Genomic DNA, 19742 nt, shown 5'->3' with positions numbered 1-19742 from the left:
TTGGAGGTTATACAGTTGTACCTGGTGGTACCTACTTATAATTACAGGAATGGGAGAGGCAGAATTTGAAGCCAGCCTCCAGGCATAGATCAAAAACAAAACAAGAGGGGCTGGGGATATAGCCTAGTGGCAAGAGTGCCTGCCTCGGATACACGAGGCCCTAGGTTCGATTCCCCAGCACCACATATACAGAAAACGGCCAGAAGCGGCGCTGTGGCTCAAGTGGCAGAGTGCTAGCCTTGAGCGGGAAGAAGCCAGGGACAGTGCTCAGGCCCTGAGTCCAAGGCCCAGGACTGGCCAAAAAAAAAAAAAAAAAAAAACAAGAGCTCAGGGCACTGGTAATCCTAGATACTCAGGAGGCTAAACTCTGAGGACTACAGTTTTAAACAATCCAGAAAGACAAAAAAAAAAGAGTCCATGAGACTCCATTTCTAGTTATTTAGCAAAAAGCCAAAAATGGAGGTATGGTAGAGCGCCTCCCTGGAGTGAAAAAGTCAAGGGAGAGCGCGAGGCTCTGAGTTCAAGCTCTGTGCCATCATCAGAAATAAAACACACACACACACACACACACACACACACACACAAGCATGTGGGCATGCCTGATATAGTAGAGTACCTGCCTAGCAAGTAAGTACAAGGCCATGAGTTCAAATCTGGTACTCTACAAAAATAAATTTGTCTGTGAAATATAGCCTTGTAGCACATGGTTAGCAAATCCTTACCAATCATAGCACAAGAGTTTTAAAATTGTAGAACTGTCAAATTTACATGATAACTGATTTTGTATTCAAAAATCAATGTAAACCTAAGCGATATTGTTTCCATTTCTGGATTCTACATAGGGTCTAGTTCAGTTTAAGGAAGGATTATTGAGGGAATGGATGGGCCCCAATGGGAGCTAGGCAACTCTAGAAACAGACCATTTGATATGTTTGCTGAAGAATGCCTGGAATTCTGAATGTAAAGCTGTGCTTTTATGATGTTTGTTCAAAAGGAGGTGTCTGTCTTGGGCTTTCAAGTAGTAAAAAGGATTGCACATGCTGAGAAATAAGAAGTTGGAGAGGAAAGCCCAAGTATAGGCAGTTGTGGGAATTGAACTACAAATTTATGACTGGGTTTGCATGTGAAAATACCAGTCAATATATGATATTCTTAAGGTATTTGGGCCTCTAAGTTATCATAGAATAATAGAGCATAAATTATCATCATCACATGTGGACATCTTTATTCATGCCACATAGTACAGAAATCCAACCAATATTTTCTGGGGGAAAATGCTTTTATTTAAACCAGAGAACTCTTTTTTTTCTCAAATTTTTATTATCAAACTGATGTACAGAGAGGTTACAGTTTCATACGTTAGGCATTGGATACATTTCTTGTACTGTTTGTTACCTTGTCCCTCATACCCCCCTCCCTCCTCCCTCTTTCCCTTTCCCCCCCCCTGAGGTGTTCAGTTCACTTACACCAAACAGTTTTGCAAGTATTGCTTTTGTAGTTGTTTGTCTTTTTTTACCCTGTGTCTCTCAATTTTGCTATTCCCTTTCAATTTCCTACTTCTAATACCAGTATACATGGTTTCCAATATACTCAGATAAGATTACAGAGATAGTGTATATACAATCACAGGAAGGTGATACAAGAACATCATCAATAATAGAAGCTACAGATACACATAGAACGTTGAAAGTAGTTACAACTGTGATATAACAGTTGTTTCCATAACATGGAGTTCATTTCACTTAACATCATCTTATGTGTTCATAAGGGTATAGCTATTGGGCTCTTGTGATGCTCTGCTATGACTTGCCTAAACCTGTACTAATTTTTCCCAATAAGGGAGACCATAGAGTCTATGTTTCTTTGGGTCTGGCTCACTTCACTTAGTATAATTTTTTCCAAGTCCTTCCATTTCCTTACAAATGGGGCAATGTCATTCTTTCTGATAGAGGCATAACATTCCATTGTGTATATGTACCACATTTTCCTGATCCATTCGTCTACTGAGGGGCATCTTGGTTGGTTCCAGATTCTAGCTATGACAGATTGTGCTGCGATGAACATTGTTGTGCTGGTGGCATTACTGTGCTTTTGTTTGTGGTCTTTTGGATAGATACCCAAAACTGGGGCTGCTGGGTCATAGGGGAGTTCTATATTTAGCCTTCTGAGGAATCTCCATACTGCTTGCCAGAGTGGCTGAACCAGTTTACATTCCCACCAACAATGAAGTAGGGTTCCCTTTTGGCCACATGCCCTCCAACAATTGTTATTGTTAGTTTTCTTGATATATGACATTCTTACTGGGGTGAGATGGAATCTCAATGTTGTTTTGATTTGCATTTCTTTTATGGCCAGTGATGTATAGCACATTTTCATATGTCTCTTGGCCATTCTCATTTCCTCATCAGAGAAATCTCTTCGTAAGTCTTTAGCCCTCTTCTTTGCGGTTTTGTTTTGGAAGAAGGTAATTTTTTTAGTTCTGCATATATTTTAGATATGAGGCCTTTGTCCGTTGAATGGCCAGTAAAGATCTTCTCCCAGTCTATGGGCTTTCTGTTTATCTTGCGAGCTATGTCCTTTGCCGTGCAGAAGCTCTGCAGTTTGATGCAGTCCCATTTGTCCAACCTTTCTTTGATTTGTAGCCTTTCTGGGTCATTGTTAAGGAATAAACCAGAGAACTCTTAAATAGAATGATGGAAAGTCAGTTTCTTTTTATTTTATTTCCCCCATCCCCATTGACTGTTCTTAAAGACCAGAAATATGAATTGCTTTAAGGGGAAAAAAAAAACACCTGTTTTAGTGATTAAGGATGATCACCACTGAAACATGATCCAGACAGGGAAAATAATTGAGAGGGAAAGGAAATTGAAAAAAAAAAAAAGAATCACGGATTGGGAAGTGAGCAAGTTAATGACCAGGTCACAGAAATTATGTCTTAAACAGCTCTTGCCATTTTAAAGCAATTTTTGAGTCTCGGCTCTGAGTCTTAACTGGTTGATGTTCACAGTGTGTGTTAGACTAATCAGTGAGATTCGGAGGTCAGAGTCAGCCTGGGAAATGTCATGCAGTCATTGCTCAGGTCCTTGCACTTGGAAATCAATGTAACAGCTGCTGTGTGAGCCTACTAGGGTTGTCCATATGCGCAACATGGGGTACGGAAGCTGGTTTGTGTGGGGAGGGCAAGGAGGGAGCGTGCTGAGAAGAGAATATGTTGATGTCCCCAAAAAACGTGACACCAGACGCAGCCTGCAAATGAGTCATTACTTCAGGTGATGAGCACTCTTTTCCTCCAGGAAAGACTTCAGTTGCTTTAAAAGGATAAAGCTGTGAAAGATTCAAATGTAAAAGTAGTGAGCAGAGATGAGGGTGTACTGCTTCGTCAGGAAGCCACACACTGGTTCTCCACTCAAGGGCACTGGGGCCACATGCCTGGTCCAACAGGGTTAGGAAGGCTCAGGCCTCTAAAGGAGGAGTTGTGTTTATGGAGCTTTACATTCACTCACAGAATCCATGGGAAATGCGCACTGATATAGTTCTTCGTTTGTATGTTTAGAGTGGTTTGGTTCCATTTTAGCAACAGAATTGTATTGTCTCATCCTTGTGAAAGCTACAAGTTCAAGATATAGCTGGGGGCAGGGCTGGTTCCCTTAGGGGCTGTCCAGAAGACAGATCTGTGCTTCTCTCCCAATTGCTGGTGAGCTGCTGGCAATTTGAGGCTGGCCTTAGTTTGTAGGCACATCTCCCTGCCCCCTGCTTCTGTTTCCATATGACATTTCCTTTTGTTGTATAGCCAACATTCTGCTTATTATAAGAACACAGCTCATATAGGATTAAGGGCCCATCCTACTCCAGGCTGACCTCATCTTTGCTAATTATATCTGCAATGACTCTTTTCCTAAATCATAGAACATTCTATGCCACAGAGGGTTAGGATTTCAATATACGGATTAAGGAGAGGGGCACAGAGCAACTTATAATAAATGATAATAATAATCAAAATGTGTTTATTGGGATTGGCACCAATGACTGATTCCTTAATCTAGCAAACACACACACACACACACACACACACACACACAGAGAGAGAGAGAGAGAGAGAGAGAGAGAGAGAGAGAGAGAGAGATTTTCAGGGAAAGAGATAATTTCTTTACTAAAATGTATATATCAAATCCTATGGAAACAGGGGCTGGGGATATAGCCTAGTGGCAAGAGTGCCTGCCTCGGATACACGAGGCCCTAGGTTCGATTCCCCAGCACCACATATACAGAAAATGGCCAGAAGCGGTGCTGTGGCTCAGGTGGCAGAGTGCTAGCCTTGAGCAGGAAGAAGCCAGGGACAGTGCTCAGGCCCTGAGTCCAAGGCCCAGGACTGGCCAAAAAAAAAAACAAAAAAAAAAACAAAAAACAAAACCTATGGAAACAATTGAGAGCATAACAGCCCCAGTTCCCCTAGCCATCTTTTCTGTTGTTGTCAGTTGTGAGGCTTGAACTCTGGGCCTGGGAGCTGTCCTTGAGCTCTTCAGCTCAAGGCTAGCACTCTACCACTTGAGCCAAGGCGCCACCTCTGGTTTTCTGGTAGTTAATTGGAGAAAAGGGTCTCATGGCCTTTCCTGCCTGGGCTGGCTTTGAACCATGATCGTCAGATCTCAGCCTCCTGAGTAGCTAGAATTACAGGCATGAGCTACCACCAGCACCCAGCACTCCTAGCCAGCTTCAAAAGGCTGTACAACACAGAATTGTGCAACCATCAAGCACAGGCAAGAACATTGCAGCATGTAAAGGGAGTGTGGCAGCTTTCCTCCTTTCTCTGGATCATTGTTCACATTTGTTTTCAAAGTTTCGTTTCCTGTTGAAATACCCACCAGTCAAATAATGGACCTACTAAGATCATTTTTCTTATATTTTCTGTTTTGATATCATCTCTCATTATCTTTGCTGAAGCTTCTGCCTGCCAATCACTTTGTTTCCAAAAGTTTACTTCATTTTCTGATGTTACCTTTCATCGAGTCTTCTTTATTTGTTTTTTGCGCTGTTTGCTTTTGGTGCTACCCAGGTCTGAACTGAAGACTTTGCTTCCTCCATGGGTGTGTGCCTGAGCTGTGATCCTCCTACACTGGGCTTCCCCTCATTGCTGGGATCACAGACATGCACCACTGCATAGAGCTACCCTTTCATGGAGATGGGAGTCTTGTGGATTTTTCTGCCCAGGCTGGCTTGGAACTAAATCCTTCAGTTCTCAGTCTTCAGTGTAATTAGGATCACAGGCATGAGCCACTAGCGCCTTGCTCATGTTATCATATTTTTTGTATGGTTGAAGTATCTTCTGAAATCTTTTTGAGAATGGTAATTAGAATTTTTATTTCTTTTGTTCCCAAATCATCTGTATTAATTCTAGAATTGCTTGATTAGTTTTCAGGATTTCAGCTTCTTTTTTATGTACAGCCTTCTTCACAAGTAGACCGGTTTAGAATGAGATGCAAAGGACGTAGCATGCTTCTGGGTAGTTTTGTTGTTTGCTGATTGCTGTATGTCAGGCCTCCAATACAGCTGGGTCTTTTATACAGTAGTTAGCTGAGGGCTCCTTTACTAGCAGGCTTCACCTCAGGAGAGCTGAGGATATCACAAATGCCAATGTCTGTCAGAGTATGAGCTGCCTGCTATTGCCCTTGTGCTCTCTCTACTCTGTAAGTTCATTCTTTGACAGGCATTTGAACTGAGTCTCTAGAGGAAGGGAACACACACACACACACACACACACACACACACACACACACACACACACACACAAAGCACCTGATGTGTTGAACAGAAACCTGTTTCTGGGCCTTTTAACTTTAGCCCTGTCCTTGAATGAATTCCTGCTCAGCATGTGGCTAGGGTGAGAGTGGGGAAAGTATGGAAAATGGTTGTGGCCATCAGAGACACAGAGGGCGGGGATGGGATGAAGAACACTAAACATGTTTTATGCATATCCAAGAAGAAGGTTTAAGGAACTTAAGAGTGGCATGTTTTGAAGATAGCTGCGCAGAATGAGGAGGCAAATGCACAAATTAAAGTAGTTTTACACAGAAAGTTAAGATGAATAGGAAAAGGTAAAAGAAGAGGCAGAAATACGCAATAAAGATAGAGAATTGACTACCCTGCCTCTGTTGTCTAGTCCTAGAAGACAGGGTTGAGGAACTGAGTAAAACCAATATACCAAAAAACTAAATCTGATGATAGTTAGAAGCCTAAGCTGTAGGGGCAGCACTGGGTGAAAGAAGGCACAGAGCTTGTCCCAGATGGCATGGCCGAGACAACATAAGATGCTGTGGGAAGAATGTAGAGCTCGTCCTCTGTTGTTACATTAAAAAAAAAAAAAAGCTCATACCTGTAATCCTAGCTACTCAAGAGGCTGACTGAGATCCGAGGGCTATGGTTTGAAGCCACCCAGGCAGGAAAATCTTTGAAATTCATACCTCCAATTAATCATCAAAAAGCCAGAAGTGGAACTGTGTCACAATGAGTAGAGCACTAGTCTTGCATGTAAAAGGTAAGGGACAAAGCCCAGACTCTGAGCTCAAGCCCCAGGACTGGCTCTCATGCATTTGTGCGTATGCGTGCGTACATGCACACACACACACACACACACACACACACACAGACACACAGACACACACACAGAGAGAGAGAGAGAGAGAGAGAGAGAGAGAGAGAGAGAGAGAGAGAGTTCCTGCCCAGAGAAAAATTCAGTACTTTTATCATGATAAATTGCATCTTAAGAGTTTTCACAAAACATCTAGAATTCTAGATGTTGGGTAGGAAAAAAACTAAGGATGAATTTCTTTGGAATTTATGTCACTATGCATTAGGAAAATCTACCTTATAAGGAGAGTTCATGAACCTCAAAACTGTCCAGTTGGAAGGAAGAAGTGGCTTTTACATGATGATCTGGTTGAAGATTTATTCAGGAAGAAGCTTTTAAACAAGATTATCATAATGCCTTTAATATATGAAACCATTATACATCCATGCAGAAAAGAATTCCAAATCACTGGACAAGGCAAAAACATCTCATTAGAGTGCAGAGGTGGGGACTTCTTTGAGATCTATATACAAGTAGTAAAGCCTTCCTCTTGAAAACATTGAGAAATGTGTGTGTGTGTATAAATAAGTAGCCACTCACACACATCAAAACTTGGGACTACACATCATACCCTGTGTTTATCCACTTTTATTTCAGCTACCCAGATAGAAACTAACATGTCCTATATTCACTAACATTCTACTAGGATCACACATACACACAAAAGATATATGCCAATCTCTTTCAGACAGCATGGCTTTAAAGGAGTACAATGATTAAACATCAGGATTTGCATGAGCCTTCACATTTTGGATCCACCATCCTCCTTTCTTCTTACATCATTAACCAAGACTTTTCCATTTTGTTTTCATCCCAATCCACCTACCTCTGTGATGCTGCATTGCAAGAGGTGAAAGATGAAATTCATTAACCCCACACCAAGCTTCCAAGGTCATTTGTAGAGTGTCTGCTGGTGTGTTTTCTGGCATTTACAGGTAGCATTCCAGGAACATCTGAAGAAGGTAGGTGTCCCTTATCCATGTGAGACTCTTGAAGAGATTATTAGCTTCATTTGGAACCAGAAATAGAAACTTATGTTCTGATTCTTGGCCCAGGGCCTTACAGAGATCCTGCCTGCGTGAAATGATCACACCTGACATCTGTTTGGGGTTTGGGAGTTTCAAAGCATTTTCCAGCTTGACTCTGCACAAGATACAGACACTGATGTGAAGATGATGCACGGGCGGGACGGGGGGTGGTGGTGGAGGGATAGGGGGCAGGGCAGGGGACAAGGATGGGTTACCAAGTGTCTTGCTGTCTTCCCTCATGAGGTAACAGAGGAGATAAGCTATCCCCATGCCATCCAGAGTGTAAATCAAAAGATGACAATTCTGATGTAGTGGAAGTCAGGGGCACTGCCACCTATTTTCTGTCCTACTTTGGGAAGACCAAGCTGCCTTTACCTGGACAGAGGGCTCTGCTAAGCTCAGTGAAGCTTTGCTGTAATAAAAGGAAACTAGGTGCATAATGTAATTAGAAGAGTTGTTGTACAAGTGCACTCTTACTACATATCTCTGGTGAAAGTATGGAGAGCTCATGACAGTTATGACTCAGAATTCCCAGAGGACCCATAGTCCTCCATGGCCTGTGTTGTTACTCCTGCAAGACCACTTTCTCCAGCTGCGTCCCAAAGGTGCCTTCAAGTTATACTCCCTTCACAACACCTCAGGAGCCTGGGCCCAGCCTTGTGGCCAAATGAGAACTGAGACTCAGTGGTGCCAAATGACTGGTACAGGGTCACCTGGCAGAGTTGGAACTCCAGCCCAGGTCTGTCTGAACCTTGTAGTCTCTTTGACCCTGAAACATGCTTGGACAGTAGCAGAAACTTATAAAGCACTAGACTCTCAGTACCTGAAGATTACACCAATATTATTTGCTGAAACCCATTGCCTATTTTCTGTGTCACAGCCCCTCATGCAGTCTTTGCATTAGTAAAGAGCCAGCCAAAGGAAAGCAACATACATGCAAGCTTGTATTTATTAAAGCTGAACTGCAAAAATTAATCTCTTCATTTCGGAGAATGGGAAGAGATGCGCTAATAAAACTTAACTATGGGAGGCTTCATCTCATCATTAGTTTTTCCTGCTCTGCCATTAATTAATCTGATCATCAAATGTATCATCATTAGTAATCATTCCTTCTAAAAATAATGAGGCCAGTAGATGAATCAAATGTAGAAGCTAGGGGCAAAAATAATGGCATAGCCTTTGCAGACCATTATAATTGTTGGGTTTCTGCCTTCGGCAGTGTTTTCTGACCTGCCATGGGAGGCCTGGAATCTGCAGTAAACTCACAGCTTCCTGGGACAGAGGAACTCTGCTTCCCCCCCATTTCTGTCCTGGCAACAGAATCTGGATGACCTTTGAGTGACCTTCCCTTTCACCACCTCTCTTGGAAATTGCCTCCTGACTTATAGGCTATATTGTACTATGAGTACCTGATTTATAGTGAAATGGATCTTTTCTTAAGTATAGTAAATCAAAATGGCCGTTGGCTGCAGACACAATCCAGCCTTCTCTCCTGTTTGACCATTGCCATCTCTCTCCCTTCAGCCACGAACAAGAAAATGAATCCTGTGGGCTGGCCTTGACTTCATTTTGTTATAGTCTGCCAATGCAAAGGGGCTGACTTACTCACACTAACACCCTGAACCTGCTGGCGCCATAGCCGTCTGCATAGAGCAGGTGTCCTGCTCCCAGCCAGACTGATGTAATTATCCACCTCATGAATTGGGCTACAGTTGGGAGGGCATGGAGCTGCAGGCTTTCTCCATGCAGCTGGTTAGGAGAGGCAACGGGAGGATTAGGAAGAGCAGCCAATTTCTGTGCTGGCTGTGCTGGGAAAGCAGGGGTAGACGTGGTGCAGCAGACGGAAAACAGCCCAGAAATGAGAAAAAGAAGACTGAGGCAGAGAAAGAATCATCTTTATCTTGGTAAAAGAGCACACCACACAAAGGAAGAAAAACATACGTGGGATGGCAGTGTTTCTGGCTTTTGGTTTCTCATTGTAGTTTGTTTTTCTTTGTACAGAAGAATATATAATCCTGATGTGGAAAAAAACAAAACCTTGAACATAAAAGAAACCTATAAAAAGATTTTTTTTTAAAAGTTCACAATAAGACTCCCCAGACAGAACTACTCTTCCACAGCTTTCTCCTTGTTTTCCTAATGCTGTAAACATATAGCATTAATCACCATTAAATATTGATCGATAGGATTGCCAACATTAGTCAGATGAAGATTCTAGTACTGTAGCAACCAAAGTGTGGAATTGGGAATTCAGTTCCAAGATGTTAGATGGTTAGTTAAAGACTATGTTTTCTCCTCTGTTTAACAAAGCACCCTAAATAGTCATCAAGGGAAACTTAAACAAATTACTGCCCAATCTGGTTCTCAATTTATAGACCACCCACTTCACTCAATTGATCAGTGAAAAGACCAGCATCACAAAGTTCTTATCTGGATGCAGTTTCTTCCATTGGGTAATTCCTTCTTCAGAATTATGCTCTTTGTCTATTCTATGTCTCTGTCTCCTCTGTCTGTCTGTATCTGTGCTCAACCTCTACACCCACACACACGAGAGGGGGTAAGGGGAAGAAGGGTGAGGAAGAGAGGGAGAGAGGGGAGACCTTTAGCAAAGAACCACAACAGTCTTACTTTTGAAAGTCCTGAAGCACAGAAAAGGAGAAAGTATATTGGAACTCTGGCCATAGATTTCCAGGAAAGAAGTGTCACAGTAGCACCTATTGGTGAAAGATAAACACAGTGACTTTTCAGTTGTATTTTCTTCTCCATTTTGTTGTCTTGCTCTTCTGTTGTTCTGCCATACTTACCAGGCCATGTCTCAGACCTTCTACCACCATCACTACTTTAATTATTATAGAGTCAGACATGGCTCAGATATTCTTTTAGGGTGATTTTCACTGGCAAGCATGGATCTATCACTACCCCTGGTTTGCGTTTTATCTGGAGAGTCCCTCCCAGTGAGTCTACTGCTACCTTGCAGCTCTGAATTGTGACTGGGACCTCAGGACCTAGGCCACAGAGCATGGATGGTGCATGTGAGTCCGTATGTATGTACCTTTCTCCTATTTAAATGCTTTAAGAGCCTTGTTGATTCCTAAGAGATGACATTTTCATTTCTGTCATGCATCACAAGGAACCAAGGCTTGGAGCATGGATAGATGATAGAAAGAAAACTGTTTGGGGCAGGGCTAAATGAGAGGATAAAGGAGGGAGAGAGCCTCTGATTGAAGTAAAAATACTGGAACCTGTTAAAAATTGTTTGAGGTGTTTGATAAGAAAAAGATAATAGGTAGGGTAAATTTGTTCAAAGTATGGTATATGCAGATGTGAAAATAGCACGTTATCAAGAAGAATATCAAGAATCCCTTTAAATGCTTCTAAAATTAGATGATGTAAACCAATTCCTGTAGGAAAAACATACCATTTCAATATTGAATTAGGAAATTGAAAACCTGACTGATCTCATTTTTAAAAATTGAGTTAGAAACTTGAATTTTATATCAAAGCAACAGATTCAAATCCCTGGTAGGATTAGTATATGCTCATACAAATTTTAAAATACCAAAAAAATTGTTTTAAAGAATGGATAGCTGGAATTCCAAACCATGCAACAGAATGCTTAAAATGTCTTCTTGCTTGTTTTTCCTAATGTTGAAAATGAAGATAGATTACAAACAGTGATTTACAAGACAATGGTGATATAGAAAAGGCAATATCATGGAGGGCATTTATTTTCAATAAATATTTATTTATTGTCAGTGGTACCTGTCTCTCTGACTCATCTACTTGGCATTTATTTTCCATATAGTCTTACTACTTGTTTGGGCTCTTGAATAAATGTTATTTTAAGTCCTTAACAAAAAGATATTAAATATAAAGAAGAGTGGAGAACATTCCAAATCCAATCTTTATGTAAAAGACCCTGGAAGATATGAGGGAATACAGACAGTTCTGTAAGTTTCTCTGCTGTTCCTCTTGCTATGACTTCCAGAATTTGTCTTAATGAAGCATTTACACAGCACACTACCACTACAAACTCAGTCTGCAGGACATATAAAGAAAACTATATCATACCTACAGTGTTTGCAAAAATTAATTCTGTCCTGGCCCTTAAAGCAAATCGCAACAACTTTCTTAGAACTGCTATCATATTTTCTGACAAGAAAGTGTGAGAGAAATTGATGGCAGAGAAAAAGGACAGCTGAAATAAATCCTATAAACCCAGACAGCTAAGGAAGCAATATTTGTAACTTAAAAATCCTGAGAAGTTGTTTCATAATTAAAGTACAAGTTATTAGACCTTATGAATGGTATCTGAGATGTAAAGAAAAAACATTAACTTGAAGCAGTCTATTTTAGGGGAAAAAAATCCCAACAATAAGCATCCAACACCTGTTAAAAAGAATAAGAGAATAAAGATGAGGATTTTCTTTTTAAAGCTACAATACAATAGAGAAGATCAACAAAGCTAAATATTGCCTATTTCAAACAATTAATAAGCAAAATATTTGATATCAATCAAGAAAAAAGTTCCAACCTAATAAACAATATTAAAAATGAAAGCAAGGTTATAGTCATCGCAATAGTTATCCCAGAGTCTAAAGAGATCTGAGAACATCAAGGATCCCTTTAAATGGCTTTAAAATTAGATGATGTAGACAAATTCCTGTAGGAGAAACCTACCGTTTCAATATTGAATTAGGAGGAAATTGAAAACCTGACTGATCTCATTTTTAAAAATTGAATTAGTACCTCAAATTTTATATCAAAGCAAGAAATTCAAAATTGTTTTATGGGGCAAGTTCTAAGAACGTTCAAGGGCAAGGTAGGCCAATCCTTTACAAATTCATTCAGAGAACACAGAAAGAGTTGGAAACACTTTCCAACTACTTAGAAAGACGGGTATGTTTGAGATGAGAAAAACTGTCTTTTCTATCAAAGTGTGTTGCTTAAAAGTCCCTGCTTTGGCCTGAGGTCCTGGCTCTAGGTAAGGAAAAGAGGAACTGCTATGGGATAAAGAAGGATTTTTTAAATGTAAGGCTTTGTCTTAAAATATTTTCTCTTCAAGATGGAATTTAGACACCTCAGATTGTTCAATAAAGAGTGCTTGGTGCAGGTATATTTTGAGATTACTGTGTACTGTTAATCTTATTCCAAAGTCACCTTGTGTAAATATCTTTTAACGTATTCAAACTAGCCAGTCATGAAGAGATTGTGAAGCAGCTATGTGGGAAGATGGTATAAGGGATCTCAAGGAAAGCTGTTGGTCAACAGAGAGAAGAGGGAGTAGGGAAAGACAAAGAGAGAGACTATTTTTATTAAAAGAAAATATACATACATCTGAAATACCATACCTCTTTATACAATTAATGCATATGAAAAAGTAAAATAAAATAAAACAGAAAACAAGCTTTTGGTGGGGGGGAGGGGACTGTATCAGTAGAGGAGGGTGAGTGATACAGAGGGTGAATGAGGATGGAAATAGTCAAAGTCCTTCACTTGCATATATGAAACTAGGAAAATGAAGCCTCTTAAGTCTTGTTTTAGAAGGATGATAGAGGAATGAAGAGTGATGGAGGGGGTGAGCTTGGTCAGGAAATGTCACAAATAAACCCCCTTTTTACTACTTATGTATGCTAATAAAAAATCTTTTCAAAAAAAGAAGAAAAGTCCTATTAATAGGCTGTATCTCATTAACAAGTGAAAACTGTGATAATATAATCACTTTAATAGCTATAGAATATTCATTTGTGATTTAAAATTAAAGCAACCAAAGAAGAAGGAAGCTTGACAGAGAACTTTCTTACCATGATAAAGTCTACCCACAGTCAACTCAGTAGCAAACCAGGAAATTTTTTTAAGCTCTCCCATATTAATCCCAAACTTATCCTTCTTAAACCCAGCATAACCACTTTGGTTAAAAGGCAGCTACTTTTTCAAACTTTTTATTAGTGTATATTAATTGTACAATTAGTATAAGGGATTTAATTGTTTCCATATATACATATAGGATTCTTTTATTACATTCACTCCTATTCTTTGTTTTCCTTTCCCTTAATCCTTTTATCTTTCTTGCCAAAATTTTAATGCATTTTGTTGTAATCTTTTCATGTTTGCAGGCAATGTACTTGGATCACATTTTTCTCTCGTATCCTCTCCCCCATCCTAGTTTCCATTGATTTCCCCCTTTATGGTGCCCTTTTATGTTCATGTTCTTGTTTTGCTGTCTTTCTTTAGATCTAGGTTCCATATATGAGAGGAAACATGTAATAGTTGTCTTTCTATGGATTTTTTTTTTTTTCCAGAGCTGAGGACCAAACTCGTGGCCTTGCACTCACCAGGCAGGCACTCTTCCGCTGAGCGAAATCCCCAGCCCCAATAGTTGTCTTTCTAAGTCTGGCTTATTTCACTTAACATGATGGTCTCCAGTTTTATCCATTTTCTCACACATGATATGATTTCATTCCTCTTGTTGGCTGAATATTACTCCTTTGTGTGTGTGTGTGTGTGTGTGTGTGTGTGCGTGCGCGCCACACACTACATTTTCTTTACCCTTCCATCTCTTGATGGACACCTAAGCTCCTTTTGCTCTGTTCTTTGTGTCATGACTCACAGTTGACATCTGGAGGCAAAAACTAATCTGATTGCTGTTACTCAGTCTGCTAACAAACGCTAAAGATGGAGCTTTCCTGTTCTTTTCATTTTGAGTCATCAGCCCTAAATTTGGTGTCATTCCTTCCCTATTTCTAGAGTGCATTCTTAAGTAGCCATATGGCCTGAACAAGCATTTTTTCTTTGTGCTATCATTGTTAGGAGCTGGCCTTTTCCAGCTTTCTGGTGATAGAAATTTTCACCTGAAAGTCATGGTAGACATCCCACATGTGAGGTGATGGTTCACACAATTTATAGGGCCTTGCTAAGGCTCGAGAAGCTCTTTATTACTGAGTAGGTTGATATCAATGGGGCCTTTGCAACTACAGCTCTACTTTCTCTTAATTTATGTACCATGGGAGCCTTTCGTGCTGTTATCAATTCATAGCCATACTGGCACCATTTATGCTAAAGCGTCTGAGTAATTCAGTTCCCTTGGTTAATGCTTCCTGTATTGAATGTTTCAGAAGCAGACAAGATTAGCTCAAGATGGTAATTTTCTGTCTGCATTTTTTTGAGATCTTTGCAAGATGGTGGTTCCATATTGCATTGTGCCAACTAAACCTCATCCCTACATATTAAAAATATGCATCATGTTTCACAGTGGTGGTGTTTGTTAGGGTTTTCTGTTGCTGCTGCTGTTACTCTAGTTTTTCCTTTAAGACTCTGGGGTTCAAGTATAGGCAAATCTGGTATATTCCAGAGGTTAAACAGCTGCAAAAGATAACTTACTTGTGGTAAAGACCTTTAGAAAAATAGAGCTTGTCTACTTCAGCCCTCACCTGATCCTGGGATAGAGGAAGAACAGGTGAAATCTGGAGCCCTCTGAAGATTTGGTTATTCTCAGACTCCTAAACTGTGGGCTTCCAGAGCAGCCTAAATATAGAATGTAACTTGGAAACATGGTGGGGAAGGATCAGACTTTCTCTGCCTCCCACTTCTCGTGGAGAAATGTAATTGTTTATTTTTGAAGCTGGATCCAGAGCCACTTTGAGTTTCTGAATGCAAAGTTCAGGGGATGTTCTTCTCTATTTCCCTTGCTCTCAGATACCTCATCCTTTAGTTAGCAGAAGGAAAGAGGAAATATTATAATCACTAGATTTTCTTCACTGAAGTCCTGCAGTTATCATGAGTAAAGTAACAGAGGAGCTTCTAGATCCATAATTTATCAAGTTTCCATCCTTAGGCATCGCTGGTTGATGTAGAGATAATACCTTCAGCTTTATTTCCTCTGTTCACTTATCTACCGAACATGCTAGGTCTTTACCACTTCCCTTTCCATTAACAATTGACTAAAAGCTCTCAAGACTCCAGCACATATATATATATATATCTTTCGTATCCATTAAGTTAAAAGCAGCTTTTTGAAAAATACAAGCACAAAGGCCAGCGATGGTGGTAATATCTGCTGCAGCTGCTTGAATGAATTATGGATTGGCTCTTTGCAGTGGCTAAACTGGATGGGCCTGACTCATTTGGGAAAAGACGTCTCCGAAGATGGCTACCAGAATTTTGGCAACAAAGTCACCCATATAGGTTTTTCTAACTGTCATATTTGATTATAACTGAGTTACATACCCTACAAAGAACAATTAAATCTCTGTTGGCCTTTAGAGTGTGTTGCAAGATCAGCTGTTCAATCAGGCTCATATTTGATTGAAGTAAATGGGTCAACCTGGCTGGAAAACATGCGCATATCCTAAATTTTTACTTAACTGTATGTGTGACCAGAGGTTGGGGTGATAACCAGCTTATATAATTGCAAAATGAAGTGATAGGAATAGATAAATCTCAGCAAATAGGATTGTCATTTGCAGGGCAATTGCCAGCAGCAGAAACAATAGCTCCAATAGCTCTTCCTACTTCAAAGAGGTATTTGACACCTTCTCTTCTGAATTGCTTGGATCACAGTCATTCAGGTTGGCTGCTCTTTGTTTCGAAATTTTCTGAAGGAGGGCAACTAGCATACCTGGGTGTGGCACTCACATTAGCTAAAATGACCTTGACCTTGCTGGGTCTCCATCTTTCCATTTTTGCAAAGAGAGTAATTACTTTAACTCAGTACCTTTGTCTATTGAAGGAACCTCGCTTAATGGTTGTTCTTTCATTTCACAGTATCCCACTGGTAAATAGTTTGTTTATCCTGTGAAAGAAGTGAAAAACAGGAAGCTCAGCTGAGTCTGCAAATGATGTTATAAACGGAAACCATCCGAGAAAGAGGCAATCGATTTTAGAGTAACCACCTATGCATCCATTTTTTCTGGGTTCAAGAAATTAATTGACATATTTCACTGCAGATGATAAATTATTCCTCATGAGACAGTTGTCAGGGGACAAAGAATAAGAAAAAGAGGAGACCAGCACAGTAAAGAAGCTTGGAGGTCGCACAGCAAATCAACAGTGGAGCTAATTCCTTTGAAATGTTTTGCTTGTCCTTGGCTATATTTCTTGTCAGAATAGAGTTGTCTTACAGGATCATGACAAGTAACTCCAGTTGGCTTCATGAAAGCCAAGAAATATCTGTGTTTCACACAAGCCTCTCCCTTGCATACACTAAGAAAGGTCTTAGAAAACCAGGTCTGATGGGATAGTTCCCTCCATCCCCCAGCCCAACAAGCCAAGGTCATGATCTCCCGCTCTCAGATGCTGTTTACAGTCATGCACTTCATACAATTTAACACTAGTTAACAATTTAACACTTGCTAAACATTGATCTCCTCTAAATGACATTACTTCCAGTGATATCATGAAATGAATAATAATAATGGCCAAAAAGTTTTCTTGTATTGAATTTTCATATGTACTTTTACTAGCATAAGCATGAGTAAAAAATTAAAATATACGCCAGATGCTGGTGTCTCGTGCCTGTAATCCTAGGTACTCAGGAGGCTGAGGTCTGAGGATCATGGTTCGAAGCCAGCCCACGCAGGACAATTTTTGAGACTTTATCTCCAATAAGTGCTAGAGCACTAGCCTTGAGCACAAAGAGGCTCAGAAACAGTGCCCAAACCCTGCATTCAAGCCCCAGGACAAAAATAAATATATACATATTAAAGTCATACATAAAATAAAAGGAAAAAATCACAATTATCTATTCAATTCCTTCTATTAATCCACCTATTTGATCTTTTATTCTCCTTTACATAATGTGGTATGTGAGTCATCGTCCCACAGGTGATAAATGGACTTTTAATAAAACCAAATACAAACGCACACTTTAGGCAACTGACAGTTATGGAATGGGTATAACATGTTCTTGATTCATCTTTTGGTGTTAAAGCAAACCATTAGCCATATAAAAAGAACACATTTCTTTTTTTTTTTTAATATTAACTTCAGTAAAACTGTTTCCCCCAGGAACTATAATTTTTACTTATTAGCCCTAGATAGCACAACTGGTAGTTCTAAGTTTTAAGCATAAAAATTAATGCAATAATCCCAGAAAAACTTGAATTGTTCAGGGGCTAATACTAGTCTTTGCAGTAGCTCTTCCATTACTATTTAGTTTGCGTCTATTGAAGAAATGTATATATAGTTCCAGAGCTAGAAGTTTTTAGAGTCCAAAACAAGCAGAAATAAATCATTTGAGTCAAATGTGTGTAGATTTGTCCTTCTGTGTGAATGACAGGGATGGGAAGGGCTTGAAAGATGAGATACAATACTTGGAACAGAAAATGCATTTATGGTTCTGAGAGGTGTAGCATAAGTGGTAGAGTGCTTGTCTGACAATCACAAGGCCCTGAGATCAATCCTCCATTATCTGTTATTAAATGTGAATAGTTTAACAGTACTGCTGGCAATTATTTAGAATTTAGATTAGTGAAAGAATTTTTGCAGAGTATTTTATCACTAATTGTCTCAAAATTGCTGATTCACCATGATAATAAATAGAAAGGCTTTTGATAAGTTTTATTATCTTTATTATCATTAACAATGAGAGCATGCAGCTCCCTATGTTCTCTGTACTTAAACCCTCACTCATGTCATCATCCCCATGGCTTTCTGAGTTTTTCCATCCTCTCTATGACTCACAAGAATCTACAAAAATCACTCCTGCTTCCCTTTGGAAATTTTGCTTGGTTGAAAGGATTATTGGATTTTTTTTTCTTTTCTCTTTTTCTCTACAGCAGGGGAAATCCTAGTTCATTATAGACTAGCCCTAGGAAGCCTAGAAATATTTCAGCTTTGAGCCCCTATTCTCTTGAGTTCTTTCCCCAACTTAATCCTGTAGACTCTAGGAGCTCTCTCAGATGTGCTTCTGTTTAGATCCTTACTTGTTGAAAAAGGAAGTGGCATTCCTACCAGCCCACTGCCCCTGGGAGGAGCAGGCAGGGTCCTTCATGTCCCCAGCAACCCCCTGAGGACCAAGAGCCATAAAAACACTTATGATTGGTTTCTCATTGGTCTCCCTTGCTGTTCCAGACACCCAGGGTACTGGTAGGCATGACCCTAAGATTCGGGGTCTTGACTTCTCAAGAAGGGGAGCTGGCTGCCCCTGGCTGTTTGGTTCTGGCTGGCATTAGGCTCTTAACAGCAGGGTCAGGGGACAAGGCCATGCTCCAAGCATCCTTCAGTGATAAATGCAACCTGATCCCATCACGAACAAGAGATTGCCTTTCTGCCTAGCAATGAGAATGGCATTTAAAATTCAATATCAGAAAAGATATTGACGAGATTAAGGGCTGGTAGGAATTGATTTATGAGGAAAGGCCCAAGAAATTAAATATGTATAGCCTGCTGTAATAGGATATTAGCCCTGAACACAATTTCATTTCTATGATCCAGCTTTCCGTCATCAGTCATCTGCTCAGCAGTAGAGCTCTCTCTGGGAGAGGTCCCTGTCCCTCCCCCAAGGGTCACCGTGCCTAAGGCAGAGAGAAAGGCATCCTGGATTGATGCCCAGGGCCACAGGTTGGGTTACCCTCATGCTTGGCATAAATCAAAGTGCGTTTTCATCCCCAGGTGTAAGCAGGTGACATTTCCAACTAAAATAGAGCTTCAGTAGTCTTACCACCCCCCTGTGATGGGAAAATTCAAGCTAGCTCAATTTCTTCTCTTTTTCCAAGGAAAAAAGTGAGCTTTATAGGTATTGTGTGGTAAATGATAATCCTTCTTTGGAGTCTGGTTTCTTTCCCTTGTCAGAAATACCTTGAGATGTGTTGGTCTTTAGGCAAAGCCTTGCTTTTATCTTAGGTTGTCTAATATGTAGTTGGTTTCTTCTTTATATATCTCAAGTGCCCCTGACAATCAGAGAGTGACCCTGGATTGTCTATTCATTGTGAAGCAGGTACCAATAGAATATACTCTTTACTTGGCCAAAGTCAGTGACCAAAACAGGATGAGATATGGAGGGCCTGGGGAGCCCAGGAGATGTATAAGGGAAAAGGACCCCACCAAGAAGGAAAGAGTTAAGGGTGGATGCTTCCATCTCAGCACTAAAG

At 40.2% G+C, this 19742-nt stretch overlaps 1 protein-coding gene across 4 annotated transcripts in view; it reads left to right on the top strand.

Annotated features, from left to right (window-relative positions):
- The window catches only part of Enox1 (ecto-NOX disulfide-thiol exchanger 1), a 520874-nt gene that overhangs the window by 433308 nt on the left and 67824 nt on the right, over positions 1 to 19742 (top strand). The gene's annotated exons all lie outside the window — the stretch shown is intronic.

The sequence above is a fragment of the Perognathus longimembris genome, chromosome 3, assembly GCF_023159225.1.
Source record: "Perognathus longimembris pacificus isolate PPM17 chromosome 3, ASM2315922v1, whole genome shotgun sequence".
NCBI lineage: Eukaryota > Metazoa > Chordata > Mammalia > Rodentia > Heteromyidae > Perognathus > Perognathus longimembris.
Note: the sequence above shows the minus strand (reverse complement) of the source record. Positions and strands in the feature narration are given on the sequence as shown.